This window comes from Protopterus annectens, chromosome 1.part0 (assembly GCF_019279795.1).
Source record: "Protopterus annectens isolate FY-2018-M chromosome 1.part0, PAN1.0, whole genome shotgun sequence".
Classification (NCBI taxonomy): Eukaryota; Metazoa; Chordata; order Ceratodontiformes; family Protopteridae; genus Protopterus; species Protopterus annectens.
This window is the reverse complement of record NC_056725.1, coordinates 1,467,119,893-1,467,135,467: the sequence shown is the minus strand read 5'-3', so window position 1 is coordinate 1,467,135,467 and position 15,575 is coordinate 1,467,119,893.

Sequence of the window (15,575 nt, the reverse complement as noted above, 5' to 3'; positions counted from 1 at the left end):
TACTGTTTCACTGTACAACTGTTACATTACATCAATAATAGCTATGCATGCCTAGATGTCATCAGTTGTAAAATAGTCAAATAAATAAATACCCTGACTTCACATAAAACCTGTCTGCTTGTTATATTTATTTTGTAAAACAAAAGAAAACAGAATTTCACATGGATATTGGGTGATTTCAATTACCCAAACATTAACTGGGAGAACTATTCAAGTACAAACTCCCTTGCCCAATACTTCCTAGAATTTATAAACTCAAACGCCCTGGATCAAGTGGTCAACACCCCCACCAGAGGTGACAACATATTGGACATGGTCATCACCAACATGGGCGACCGGTGTTCCACACTGGAGGTCAACCCCTCGCTGGTTAGATCTAACCATAAACTAATCACTCTGGTTATCCACATTCTGCCACCACCCCCGGTCAAAGAAAACACCATGAAAAACTTTTCAAAAGCAAACTTCACTATACTTAAGACCGAGGTGGGAAGTTTCAAAGCCCCCATGCTAAAGGATGCTGTCCAAGCTGCAAAATCCTTTACTAATGCACTCTACGGGCACCTACAAAAATGTATGGATCATGCTATCCCAAACAAAATCAAGACTCACTCCTCCAAGAAAAGGAAACCAGTCTGGTGGACCCCTGCAATAAGCAAGCTATACAATAGAAAGAGGAAACTAGTACAGAAAAGAGTAAAATCCAAAGAAGGGAAGACATCCCTGATCAGTATCAGCAAGAAACTACATTCCCTAATAAAATCATCCAAGGCTAACTTCGAAAGAAAAATTGCCATGGACTCCAAAGATAACCACAAGTCATTCTTTAGCTATGTCAAGAATCTAAGTGGCAATTCTCAAATCTGCTCAGAGTTAGTGCAGAATGGCACAAAATACACTGAACCAACCAATATAGCCAACATCCTGGCAGACAGGTTCAGTGCAAACTTCACACCCCCCTCTCACCCCCAAAAGGGCCCATAACTATACCAGAAGAATGTAGTGCCCCTGAAATCACAGACACTCAGGTTAAAACAGCCCTCTCCAAAGCCAAAAATACAGCATCACTGGGACCGGATGGTGTCCCAGGCTGCATCCTACATGAGCTCAAAGATGAACTAACCCCTCACCTAAACACACTGTTTAAATTCAGCCTCTCCACAGGCTATGTGTCCACAGAGTGGAGCACAGCAACAGTTATTCCACTCCACAAAGGTGGAGCCACAACTAACCCCAGGAACTATTGCCCTATAAGCCTGACTAGCTTGGTCTGCAAAGCTATGGAGTGCATCATCATGGATCTCATTAACAGAGACATTGGAAACCTCCAAACACTGGACCCTACCCAGTTTGGCTTTGCTAAGGGCAGATCATGCCTCCTAAACCTGGTGGACTTCTTTGAGACAGTTACCAATGGTATAGATGAAGGAAAGGTGGTCCACACTGCCTACCTAGACCTTGCAAAGGCCTTCAACACCATTCCCCACTCTGGTATTATAGACAAGCTCATCAGCTTAAACATAAACCCCTACATCACGAGATGGGTTGCCAACTGGCTCACAGACAGAACCAACATGGTAAGAGTTGTGGGAGCTAGGTCTGACTCTAAACCGGATACTAGTGGCATTCCCCAGGGCTCAGTCCTAGGACCCCTCCTGTTCGGCATATACTTCTCAGAGGTACAGGCAAGCAAAGGAGGACTATGGCTGACCAAGTTCTCAAACAACTGCAAACTAGAGGTTATAATTGACTCTCCAGCTGACACAGACATCCTCCAAAAGGGTCTCACTGAGACAGATACCTGGTGTCAAAACCATGGCCTCAAGCTAAATGCCAAAAAGTGCATAGTCATCCCCTTTGGAAAAAACAAAGTACCCACAAACTACCACATACATGGTAGCCCCCTAAATATGGAAGACATAATAAGGGATCTGGGGACCCAAGTAGATAGTAACCTCCCCTTTGATAATCACATTGCCAAAGTGGTTAGAAAATCCTTCTATGTGGCCCACCTAATCACAAAAGGGTTTGCATCTAGATGGAAAGAGGTCATTGGGCCCCTCTACGTATCACTCATCAGACCCATCATAGAGTACAATGCCCCATTTGGGATATACCTTAAAAGACACCTCCAACTACTGGAAAGACCACAGAAGTACCTCACCAAGAGGATCACTGGCCTCAAGCAGATGCCCTATGCAGCTCGAATGAAGAAACTCCAGCTGTACTCAGTTGCATACCGCCTACTCAGAGGTGATCTCTGCCTGACATACAAGGCCATGTCTAACCCAGAATTGATGGACATGCTCCACCTAAAGAAAACCACATGCTCCAGGAATCTAAACCTCACCACAACAATAAATAGAATGTGCTGGAGGCATAGATTCCTGTCCCAGAGACTTTCCATGCTCTGGAACAAGATTCCACTCTACATTAGGTGGAGCTCCTCGCTAACCCTCTTCAAGAGAAACCTTGATGAGTGGATGGGAAACAGAAAGTTTACCCCGGGGATCACTTCAATGGCTCTGTTGGACAGAGGCACAGGGAACTAATCTAAGGGGGCGGTGAAAGCTAACACATTCCGGCTAGGCTTATAAATGCCTTTGGGCAGATAGCCTCGCACTTACCTATGAATATATGTCTGTCGGTTTACTTATGTATGTATGTATGCTTGTGTGCATCTATGTGGGAATATAACTTTCAATTGTACTGGCTAATTCTTCTTAAAATATGCCCATATAGTCAATATGAATATACATGAAAAAAAAAAAATTCCTTTCTTGTGAATCCATGGCATTTCAGTTACAACTGAAGGCATACCTCTCAAACTGTAAGTTTAGAGAGAAAAGTCTTGACAGAAACATTTAATTGGCTGAAGTAGTTACCAAAGTCCAAGATAAAAGAGCAGGGAATAGCACCTTTACTCAAAAGTGTTAACAAGAATAATAAGGTGCAAGCAGATGACAGAATCTATATGTTTCTGAGACGATCAGGTGCTCCCCAGTAAATACCCTCTACCATTTCTGTTGCAACTATCACTAAAGAACAGGTCCTCACCACACTTTCGACATCTAAAAAACACAGCATCAATGGGCCCTAATAATATCCATGGATGCCTTTCTTAATTTCTCCAAATCTTTTGGGTTTCTAACATCATGACTGGAATACACTTGATTCCTAAGTGAAAGTACGATTAAAGTTCATGACAGCAGTATTATTTCAATATTTGATGTCAGCCAAAAGTGCTCTTCGCAACACCCACAATGTACCCAGAAATAACTCCCTCTGCAATTTGTATGGAGTTACATGCCCTGGGAACGAATCTAAATACGATTGTAGATACTTTTTTATAAGACCCATTGCTCCTTCTACTGTTGGAACTGTCTGGGTATCTTTTTAACTGTTGGTAATGGGTGATCCCATGTGATGTAGACCATCATTTTCTATGATGCTTTGTGTCTCATGTTTCCAGGGTTTTTCAGCCACTTCATTACCATAATGTTTGCAAAATCCCCATTGCAACAGTCTTGCCACATTATTGTGCCTTTCAGCATCCAGTCCTTCTACCATAACTTTGTCACAACCACCAACGGGATGTGCAACGGTTTCCATTTCTGTTTTACAAAACCTACATTTGTCTGTTTCTCCCACATGTTCAATGGACTTTGCAAACCAACATGTACATAGCCCACTATCTGAGGCCGCCAGTATTAACCTTTCATCTTTTGGTATATTTGCCTCTCCTTAACCATTCTTGCTTCGATCCAGAAGTTTTCTATACTTACAACTATAATTATGCATTTTCCACATTTCTTGCCTTCTCGTCTGGTTCTTCACCTTATATACTTTCTTTTGCTTCTTTGCATACTCAGCTGCTGCCTGACTTATCTACTTCTGGTTTGATTTCAGTTCCTGCTTGATGCCGATATGCTTCTGCTAGACTAAGCAGGGAAGTCATATTAGATTTATTCTCCTCATGTTTCAAAACTTTCACTATGTTTGGGTCTTGTGACGTCGGCATATATGCATCCAGTCCCACAATTGCAGATCTATACATGTGATCAATTTCAAGGAGGCTCATACTTTCTTTGCAACAGGGAATATATAATCACATTCTTGTCCCAAACTGATGTTTTCTAGGTGCTGCAGTTTTCCTGCTTTAAAGGTTGCTTTTGCACATTTATTAAGACCAAATGACATTCTCTATATCATCTAAAAAAAGTTTTGACAACTTGCAGTTGTGCTTTCAGTTCCTTATCTGATGAGCTATACCATTTAAATCATTGACAAAGAGAACAAAGTCTTTACACTTTGTTGTTTTCTAGGAGGCAAATTATAGCCATGGCCTAAGCTGTTAAGAACACAGCTTGATAAGGTAAGGGCAAGACAGAACAGCAGTCATGACACAGAGTCACTCTGGAATATCCCCCTTCGAATTTGCCATCTACATTGCTTGAAACATGACCTCTCGGGCCCATTAGAATCTCTGTTCAACCATAGCCTCCAGACAGGCTTCATCTCTATGGAATGGAGGACTGCAACTGTCATACTACTACACAAAGGTGGACCATCAACTGACACAGGGAACTACAGACCCATAATTTTGTCTAATCTTACATGCATGATCATGGATAGAGTTATGGACCTGATGAACAGAGACATAGGAAATCTTAAGAAAAGCTAGACCTATCCCTGTTTGGTTTGGTCAAAAGCGGTTAACACCCACTAAACCTGGTTAACATCTTTGAGAAGGTCAATAGAGGCATAGATGAGGGCAAAATAGTGCATAGTGCCTACCTTAACCTGCACAGGCATTTGACATGATACCTCACATGGATATTTTAGAGGGACTCATTAATTTAAACACAGATCCCTATGTCACCCGATGGATAGCCAAATGGCTCACAGATAGGACACATTAAATTAAGGTAGGGAAATCCACCTTCAGCAATAGGTGCCCACAGGGTTCATAGTGACAACTTTCCTGTTTGGAGTATACTTCTCTGAAGTCAAGGCAAATGTAGAGAGCCTTTGGCTGACAGATTGGCTGATGACTTCTAGCTGGATACAATCAATGACTCCCCTGTAGATGTAAATATCCTTGAGGAGATTCTGACAGACAAATAACTGGGATAAAACCATGGCCTAAAGCTCACTGCACAACAATGCATTATTATACCCTTTGGGAAAATGATCACCCCTGCAAATTACAGCACTGATAACTCTCTCAAGATTAGAGTAGACCTGGTGATAAGGGACTTTTGAACTCTTATTAACAGTAATAGGATCATAGGAAGTGACTAGGCTAATGGCCCAAGGGCCCTTACAAGCCTAGCCAAAATGTTACCCTTGTTGCCACGATTGGCACATATTGCCCTTGTCCAAGAGGGACACAGGTGGATCCCCTTGGGTGAATTTATGCTTACCCATCCAATCATCCTGACTGTGTTTGATGAGGGACAATGAGGTGCTCTGTTAGAAATGAAATGGGAGTCTATTCCAAAGGTGTGGTTAACTCTGTCTCTACATCAACTTCTATTGATGTCTCACAACAGGTTTAGGTCTTTGGAGCCAGTAACCCATGTGCCATTTGACTTGCAAATATGCAGCATTTCCAATTAAGCAGGGTCAGAGATCACCTTATATGCAAGGCAGAGATCGCCTCTGAGTAGTCTGTATGAAGTAGAATAAACAGACAGTGACTTCAGCTGATTCACATAGGATAGCTGCTGAAGACCTTGAATTTTCCTTGTGATGAATCTTTGTGGTCCCTAGTTACTACAGGTGCTTTGAAAGGTACATACCAGAAGGGGAGTTGTACACAATTATTGGTCTAATGAGTGAAGAGTACAGAGCAGTGATAACTTCTCTTTTTCTTGAGACAGTGATCAAAAAAAAGGTTGCTGTCAACCTGAGTGCCCAGATCTCTCTCCACCGAGTGTGTTGATGTGGTAATTTGTGGGTACATCACTCTTTCCAAAAGAAATGATAATGAATTTTTTTGCATTGCATTTGAGGTCATGACTTTGGCATGAATCATTTGTTTGAGTAAGGCCTTCTTGAAGGATGTTGACATTATTTGGAGATTCTATGACCGCTCCCAGTTTGCAGTCATCAGCAAACTTCGTCAGGCACAGTCCCTTAGTTTTAGCTTGTACTTCGTATAAATAGGTTCCAAACAGTAAAGGTCCTAGGATCAATCCCTGTGGAACACCACTGGTTAAGTTTCTGCTGCTAGAAGTGGATTCCTTTATTTTTGAATGTATGGGTTCTATCAGTGAGCCATTTTGCAACCCACCTTATGTTATAAGGGTTGATATCTAGCTGGGTGAGTTTGTCAATGATGCTTGAATGAGGGATAGTGTCAAATACCTTGGCTAGGTCTAGGTAGGCTATATGCACAGATTTCCTCTAGTCCAGGTCCCTGGTGACTGTCTTGAAGGTTTAACAAGCATGATCTCCCCTTGATAAATCCAATCTGGGTAGGGTAGGATCTAGTGTTTGGAGATTGCCTATATCTTTGTTGATAAGGTCTATGATGATTTTTCTCCACAGCCTTGCAGATTAGGATAGTCAAACTAATAGGTCTGTAGTTCCTGGGGTCAGTAGAAGCACCACCGTGGTGCAAGGTGATAACGGTGGTTGTTTTCCATTCAGCAGTGATGAAGCGACTGCTTAGACTGTGATTAAAGGGAGTATTTAGTGGTGATGCCAATTCTTGTCTAAGCACATGTGGGACACAGCCTGGGATGCTATCAGGTCCCATAGATGCTGTGTTTTTGGCCTTAGCTAGAGAGGACATTTACAAGCTGCTCTTTAGAGGTACAAGAAAAGGGACAGGTGGTGGGGATGTCATGAGTTATGTGTGTTAGGGACAGGGAGTGAAATATGTGCTACCATTAATGACCAGTGCAGTGCAAAACTGGGCCTTACCTTTTAGGTTACGGGTGTAACTGAAGAACACCTTAAGGCTGTTCTTATTTGAGGAAGCTAACTTGGATTCATACTTTAGCTTGGAGGACTTCACAAGAAGCCTTATTTGCTTATTTAAGCTGAGGAGGGATTGTCTCCAGTTTAGAGCTTGCTCCTTCTTACTCTAGGACAGCAATTTCTTCCACTTATTGTAAAGCCTGTTTATGACTGTTGTCCACCAGGCAGGTTTGGTTTTCCTTGAAGAGCTTATTTTGATCCTAACGGGTACTGCTAAGTCAATACAGTTATACAGCTGATTGCATAGAGCATTGGTGTAGAACTCAGCATAGTTACCGGTTCTGTCTGGGGGAGTGCAGTGAAGCTATTCATGGCATCCCCTAGGAGATTATAATCTGCTTTGGAGGAGCTTTGTACTCTAGTTGCTGCTGGATGGGAGGGGGAGCCAGGTGTGATGGTTACTTCAAATGAGACTGATCTTTGGTCAGATCTCACCATGGAGGAACTCACAGTGGGGTTCTACAGTGATCTCCCATATTTGTAAGCACCAAGTCTAGGATACTGGCACCCATAGTGGGGCTGACAACCAGCTGGTACAGGGTACTGGAGTTGACAAAGTTGAGGAACCTTTGGGCTGGTGAGTCTGAGCATGAATCATTTACATAGTCAATGTTAGAGTGATTAAAGTCACCCAAAGCCATGGTGTTTGGATGAATCTTGATAGACTCTAGTTGATACAAATAGGTAAACTGGGTGTCCTGATTCATGGAGGGGGTTCTGTTGCTAGTAGCAATGACTTGACTAGGTGTCCTACCAATACTTAATTACACCTGAAGTCTCTCTGGGACGTCAAACTGTTTATCCAATCTGGAGGTATATTTTTCCTTGATGAGTATTGATGCACCTTCTCCTTTAGCTTTCTTATCTTCAGATTGTGGTCTGAACATGTGGAAGGAGGTGCAACATGGTTTGGCTGGGGTGCTCTCCACAGTCTTGAACCAGGTCTCCATGGCTGCACAAATGTCTGCATCTTACAGGGTGAGGACTGTTTCCAGTGAGTGCAGTTTCATGTTAAAACTCTTAGCGTTTATCAACATGACCTTGTTTTTTTTTTGGTTGGTATTTTTACTTAGGGAGTTTTGCCTTTGTGACACTGCCTAAAAATAGCACTATAGGGTAGCCATTAGCCAAAATCCCAGAGGTGACAGCTGAAGACCATATCTGGCAAAGCATCGAGGCCTATCAATCATGTCATCTGTAGCTGACAGATAATGGATCCTCTTACAATGACACCAACTAAGCCGATTATTGAAGTCAATCATTTTCTGTATGTATAAGGCATCATTCTAGCTGAAGGTAACATGCTGTTTAAGGCTAGGAACATACCTGCCTGAGACACATAGTCCGAGTCCTCAGTCATGTCTCTCTTCATATAGTCCAGAGAGGTATGTCTCAAGTTGTTCATATTAACATGGACTATGATGGACCTGTTGTTGAGAGACTTGAGTGCATGTGTGATATGCTGGATCCTGGCACCAGACAAACAGCTGGCCATGACCTTTTCCTTATCCAGTCTGGTAAGAGGGACATCTGTGCATCTCACAATGGAGTCACGTATGACTAATATGTTTGGTTTAGTGTTTTGCCTTATAGGCTTGACAGGTGAGAGACTGGTGCATGAACTATTGTGTGTATTGTATTCTGCAGAGGAAGTATTATCTGTAGCATGCTTGTGTTTGGGAGGTCTCTGCTGTTTAGGTAAGTTTCTGGCTAGGACCACCACATATGTAGATATGTGTGAAGTGAGTTTGGGTGGAGTAGGTGGTAAGGTGTGCGTACAGACAACCCGCTCAGTGTCAGATATACTGACTGGTGTGTGAGACAGCATGGATTCAAGGTTTTTTAATATTGTTGCAGTAGAGGGTTGTCTGTGTATATGAGGTAGTTGCTACACTGCCTCAGGATGCCCATGTTGACCAAGCTGGCTGGAGAAACTGTGGGAAATTGTCCATCCATAGAGCTAGGTAAATTTATATGGTAAGAAACAGGAATAGGGCATGAAAAAGGCTCACACTCAGGAATAACTAGTGGGCGAGTGGTGTGTTAGTATGTAAGAGGCTAGGCTTAGTGCTATACTAGTCAGCACAGCAGGGCCACAGAAAAACTCTTGAGGCTGTTATCACAATGGGAGCACTTACACAGCTTCACTAGCAATGCCTTTTTGATAGAAAATGTGCTAAAGATGAGGACCACACTAGTGGGATACAGCTGTATCTAAGGGAAAATTTTTCAAAATTCTTTGTCTGGCTATGGAGCACAGCTGCGTGGCAGTGCACAGTGCTGCATGGTGTGCAAACAAGCAGAAACACACTCAAAGGTGTGACTTAAATGCCAGAAGCTTAAAACCTAAAAGAAATGAAAAAAAAGCTCAAAAGAACCAATGAGGTAATCTCAACTTTGATCACCAGGTGCCATGGTGGTGAGAAAATGCTTCTATCTGGTGCAACTTATTAGTAAGGGCAAGGCATCCAGATCTAAGGAGATCATAGCCTTACTATACTTGGATCTCATTAGCTCAATAATCAAGCACAATGCACCCTTCAGCATACATCTAACAAGGCATTTGCCACACAAGTTCCTCACTAAAGAATACAGGGTGTAAATAGCATGTCCTGTGTGGACAACATCAAAGCCCCACCCATGTACTGAGTCTCCTACAGACTAGTGAGAAGAGATTGATGTCTAATCTACAAGACATTCACCCGTCCAGTCCTTATGAACCTGTTATACATTCAGTAAACAGCACTACAATTACCTGATCTAAGGAGCTAAACCTTGTCTGTGACATAAGCACAACATGTTGGAGGAATGGATCTGTTTCACAGATTACCCTTCTCTGGAACAGACTCCCCTTCATGTGGAACAGCACCCTTCTCTAATACTATTCATTGGAACAATAGATGGGAAATTGCAAATTCACACCTGGCTTGCCACCTGTGGCCTTTATGGACAGGAGCGGCTTGTAGATACTCTAATGCACAGGCACAGACTGGACAGCTCCATGGAGTTACTCCAAGTTCAGATTACTGTGCGTAAGGCCGCCATTCAAGTATAGCTAGTTATAGATCCCCAGCCTCTATGACACCAGATGGCATCTCAGGCTGTCTTCTTAACAAACAGAAACATTAACTAGTATCGCCATTAAGTACCCTATTTAATCATAGGCTAGCCACAGGCTTTGTTCCTGTGGAATGGAGAACAGTGACAATTATTCCCCTACACAAAGGTAGCTTAGCGACAGACCCAGGAATTATAGACCCATAAGTCTGACCAGCCTCATCTGTAAGGTCATGGAATGTATGCATCATTATGGACCTCATAAATTAAACATGGGTGCCCTCCAAACCGTGGATCCATCTCAGTTCGGCTTCGTCAAGGGCAGATCCTGCCTGTTCAACCTGGTGGATTTCTTTGAACATGGCCATTGACCAGGGCCACTGACAAGGACAAATTTGTGCACAAAGCATACCTTGACTTGGCAGAGGCCTTTGACATAATCCCACACTCAGGCATTACTGATAAACTTAGCAAACAATGTAAATCCCTTTGTTATAAGACGGGTTGCAAACTGGCTCACAAACTAGTCACACAATATCAAAGTGGGTGACTCTACATTAACCAACAGACATGTCACCAGCGGGGTGCCACAAGTGTCAGTGCTGGTCCCCCTACTGTTTGGTGTATACTTCTCAGAAGTTTAGACCAAAACTAAGGGGCTATGGCTGATCAAGTTTGTGGATGACTGCAAATTAGGTACAATTACTGAATCCCCAAATGATGTCATTTTACTTCAGGTGCGTCTTAACGCAGACCAACAACAGCTGTCTTAGTCACGATCTCAAACTGAATGTAAAGAAATGCATCGTTATTCCATTCAGACCACAATCTCGAACAAACTTTAACAAACTTACCATATGATAGCTAGATTTATCACAAACTCTCCATACAATGCACATCACTGCCTCACCCTAAACTCCTTTCATTGGCTTGAACTCCCCCAATAACTACTGCTATCACAATTTAAAATGTTGCACTGCATTCCTTACAAACCTTCATCATGTCCTGCTCTCGCTTCCTTTGTCTCTATCTATACTCCAACTCGGACTCTACGTACCTCTAATCAGCAACTGCTAGACATCTACCAGCCCAAAAAAACAGTAGGCAGACTTCTATATAAACACTCCGTGGCCCAAGCTTGGAACAAACTCCCCCTAGACATACGTTAAATCACCCACCCATCACACTTTAAAAATGAACTCAAACTTCATCTACTTAACTCCAAAGCTTGCCCTTGTCAAGACCCAACCTAAGCTCCCCATACCCCACATGCACACCTAAACAATCCCTCCCTTTTTCATCTAAGTACTCTATTATATGAATAATTTCTAAATTTAATGAATGCATGGATGGTCAAAAGTCTTATGTAAATTTGTAATATATCATCTCTCTGTAAAACATGATGTATATACCTTTGTGCATGCAATTTACTTGTGTGTTTATTATCTGTTTACCATATGTTTTGTAATTCTTTACACTCAAATGTTCTAATTTCTGTAAACTGCTTAAATGGAACTTTTCCTCTTGGGTCTCGACTAAAAATGGGCCACAAGCCCAGCTGGACCGACCCAGTTAACAAATGTCAATAGCAATATCTTTTGGCTTTTCCTGGTTAGGGGTTGCCACAGCGGATCACCGGTCCTCTAATGATTGGCAATGGTTTTTACGGTGCCGAGTTGCCAGCCTGATGCCCAGCCTTTATCGAAAGCACACCCACTTGCACCTACCACCTGCATGTCTTTACAGATCACGCAGCAATAAATAAATAAAATAAGTAAATAAATAAATTAATTAATTAAATATATAAATAAATAGATGTTTTCCCTAATTATTTCTTCTTTGTCCATAATTCCAAGGTAAAAGTTGAAAGCATGCAGATTGTGCTAACACATATGTGGCTATTTACCACATTATAGGAGTAGGCCACTTTTTTCCCATTTTTCAGGCTCCAGCTTCTTACATAACAAAAAATAATGTTTGCTGCAGTCTTTTATTTATTTACTTATTTTTTACATTTGTTGACCGGGATAGTCCGACTGGATACATGTTCATTTTCAGTGGAGGCCCAAGGAGAAAAGCTCCAAGATAATAATTCACATTGCACATTTAGTAAATGCTAGTTTCAAGCAGATTACAGTCATAAGCAATACCAGCATTTAGCACATATAGTACTAACTTATTATAAAACACTTTACAAAACATAACATTATTTTCAAAGTTAAACATACATAACATTACATTCATGTTTAAGACACACTGAGCAGCAGTTATGCAATTGACCCTTCCTGAAATGCGGTAGAAAAAAGTTAGAAGTAGTTGAAGGTAAGGTACCCAAGAACTGGAGAGGTCACTAGTCAGGGTTAGTGCAAGGACATAACCAATGAGTTTTGAAGTATTTCTTGAGTTTGTTTTTGAATTGAGTTAGTGAGGGTTCTAGGGTCAAGTCAGCTGGGAGACTGTTCCATATTTTTCCAACAGGGTTGGCAAACAGAGAGTCCCCAGTTGAGTAGTTTTTGAAAAAAAAATGCTTACAATTAAAAGTGAGTACACTCAACAAAACAAATATGTCTGCAACTGTCTAATCAATAAAAAAAGGGTTCTGTAGCCATGGACATGGCCTTTACCACTATCTCCATTACCAGCTTGGTTGATAAGGGAATCCTGAGTTAATGTAGAAATTATCTCATGTTTTCTGACAACCAGTAATTTCTCAAACTGATATGGTATATGAAAGATGTATTTATACAATGTCACTGGAGGCAAAGTCCTCACATAAAAGTACTTCTAATGTCAATACGGCTGTCAGCAGTACACACAAGGCACCCATCACAAAATTCAAAGCAAACACATAGACATACATATGCTGAGGCACTTAAATGCAACCTACCTAAACCCTAAAGACCTCCTAGATGAAGTACACATAACAAACCCATTAGCAATCCTGAACATACTCTTTTAAAATGCCCACATCAACACATACAGCCACATCTCATGGAGCCTCTATTTCTAAGCCCAAAAGGCAAGCCACCACCGAATCCAAAATTCTAGCCATTGGAGACTCCATTGTGAGACACACTAATGTCCCTCTCACCAGGCTGAGTAAGGAGAAAGCCATGGTCAGTTGCTTCCCAGGGGGCCAAGATACACCACATTATGCACACACTTAGGTCACTGGACCACAAGTACCAGTACGACTCAGTCACAGTCCATGTGGGTGTAAATGGCCTGAGATGTATATCCCTGGACTATTGGACTATATGAAGAGAGACATCATGGAGCTCTTGGAATGTGTGTCTCATGCTGGTATGAGCAGAGCACTGAGCGGCATTTTACCTTCTCCAAGGATGATGCCACAATACGAACAGAACATGACTGACTTTAATAATTGGCTTAGTCTCTGGTGTCATTCTAAGGGGGTGCAATATTCATTAACATTGAAGGAGCTGCTATACAGACGAGGTGTCTCAATTTACATAACAAAATAAATATACCACTAGACTTGTCAAACAGGAGAATTCACTTGAGCTTCTCCACATTAAAATCCAATACCACTTCCTTGTCCTTGCAAACTATAGGCCTCCGTCTATGACTATTCATCTTTTACACACACACAGACACACACACACACACACACACACACACACACACACACACACACACACACACACACACACACACACACACACACACCTCTCTTGCTCCTCTCTCTGTCTGTATATAGATAGATACACGTGGTAAAAGTCATTACATTTCCTGTGATTTTATGACATTTCAGTTCTAATTGAAGGTATACCTCTCAGCCTTATAGTATAGAGAGAAAAGCCTCGATAGAAACATTTCATTGGCTAAACTAGTTATTAAATGACACAACACAAACTGTTTAACACAAACACGCAGTGAAATTACTGCACACTCATACTGCAGAAAAACTAGCAACCTGTAAAGAATTAAACCTATAATACAAAGCTTTACACTATATAAACCATGCAACATGCAAACAAGTAGATCACATACTGCCCACTTACATTTATCCAGTAATGAAACCAAACATGAGATGTCATCAATAACACGCAGTTTAAATCTGAATCTCCCAAACATAGAAATGTTCACTTACCTGTAATGTACAAGCGTGTAGTCTAAACAAGTCCCATTAATTCTTTGAGCAGCCATCTCCTCAATGTTAACTGCTTCTGCAGATGGCTTGCACAGACTTTAAAGAACAGCTTAACCAGCAGAATATCAACATTATCTGCAAAACTAACTCCAAAATTCAAGTCACCTATAGCAAATAGTGACAGTCATTTATAATCCCACTGTCACCAACCAGAAATAGAAAATTTCTTAAAAAAAGGTATTAATTTAATAAGAAATGCTGCACTAACCTCTTGTCCAACCTTCCCTTATGATGGGTGAATTCAACAACTAAGCAGAATTCTGTGGAAAGCGACACACATATTTCATAAAACAGCATACCCCCGAAAACATTTAGCCAAGCCTTGTCTGTCCACAAGATGCACCTAGACAACACCTGACTTTACTACTCTGTAATGACTGCATGAATAGATTACACTGGTTAACACATTCAGATAAATACATACATTGAAATGCATAACACATTTTTAACAGCTCAGCATTTAAATGTCTCATGTCAATACCAAGCCAGAAACCAATGCACTTAGCTCCTCATCAAGTTGAATATGACCATTTTCACCTCTGCTGGCACCCATTGTTTAACCCAGTATGTCCAAGATCAAAACACTTAACAGAAAGCCAAGGATGACTGTAGCAATTATAGAATAATTAACATGCAAAACCAATTGACTCAGGCTTCTCTTACCACAAACTGAACATTATGTAACTATTTTTATATAATTAGTCAATGTTCTAGTTAATGTAATAAACTACAATAAACTGAATTTTGCAGTGCAGACTGACATCTACAGAAAATGATAATAAACCTATGTATACAGTTGTAAGAGCCCTTTTTATAGGCTTGTAACGCACTTGGAACAGATATGAAAAAATAACTTCAAGGAAAACCAGGGGAACCACAAATAACAGCTGCCCAAGAGGAAAGCTGAGAAGCAGAGGCTGGCATGAGAGGAAACACATTCTTTGCAGTGACATGCTTCATAAAGCAGGACAGCAGGAATTGGTGTTGATAATGGCTGACCTGACTGCACATATCAGGATAGACAGAATAGGATATGAGGACTGCCTGGGTCCCATGGGTAGGGAAGTAGGAATACAGATGGATAGGCCACCCTAGACTTCTATCTGGCAAATGGCTCAATAGTATAGGACTTCCTTCTACTAAGGAAAGGACAACGGGGTACAATAAGTGACTGTAAATGCATCACCAGTGAAACAGTAAGCCCAGAGTAAAAAACACTGGTTGCCACAATCAGTTGCAAGCAGTGGTCAAAGAAGGCTTCCAAGGTCAACAGAGACCAAGCTGAAGACTTAGAAGATGACTGGAGAGAAATCACAGCAGTTTTAGGAATTGCTTAGGGCTCTAGCACTTCAAG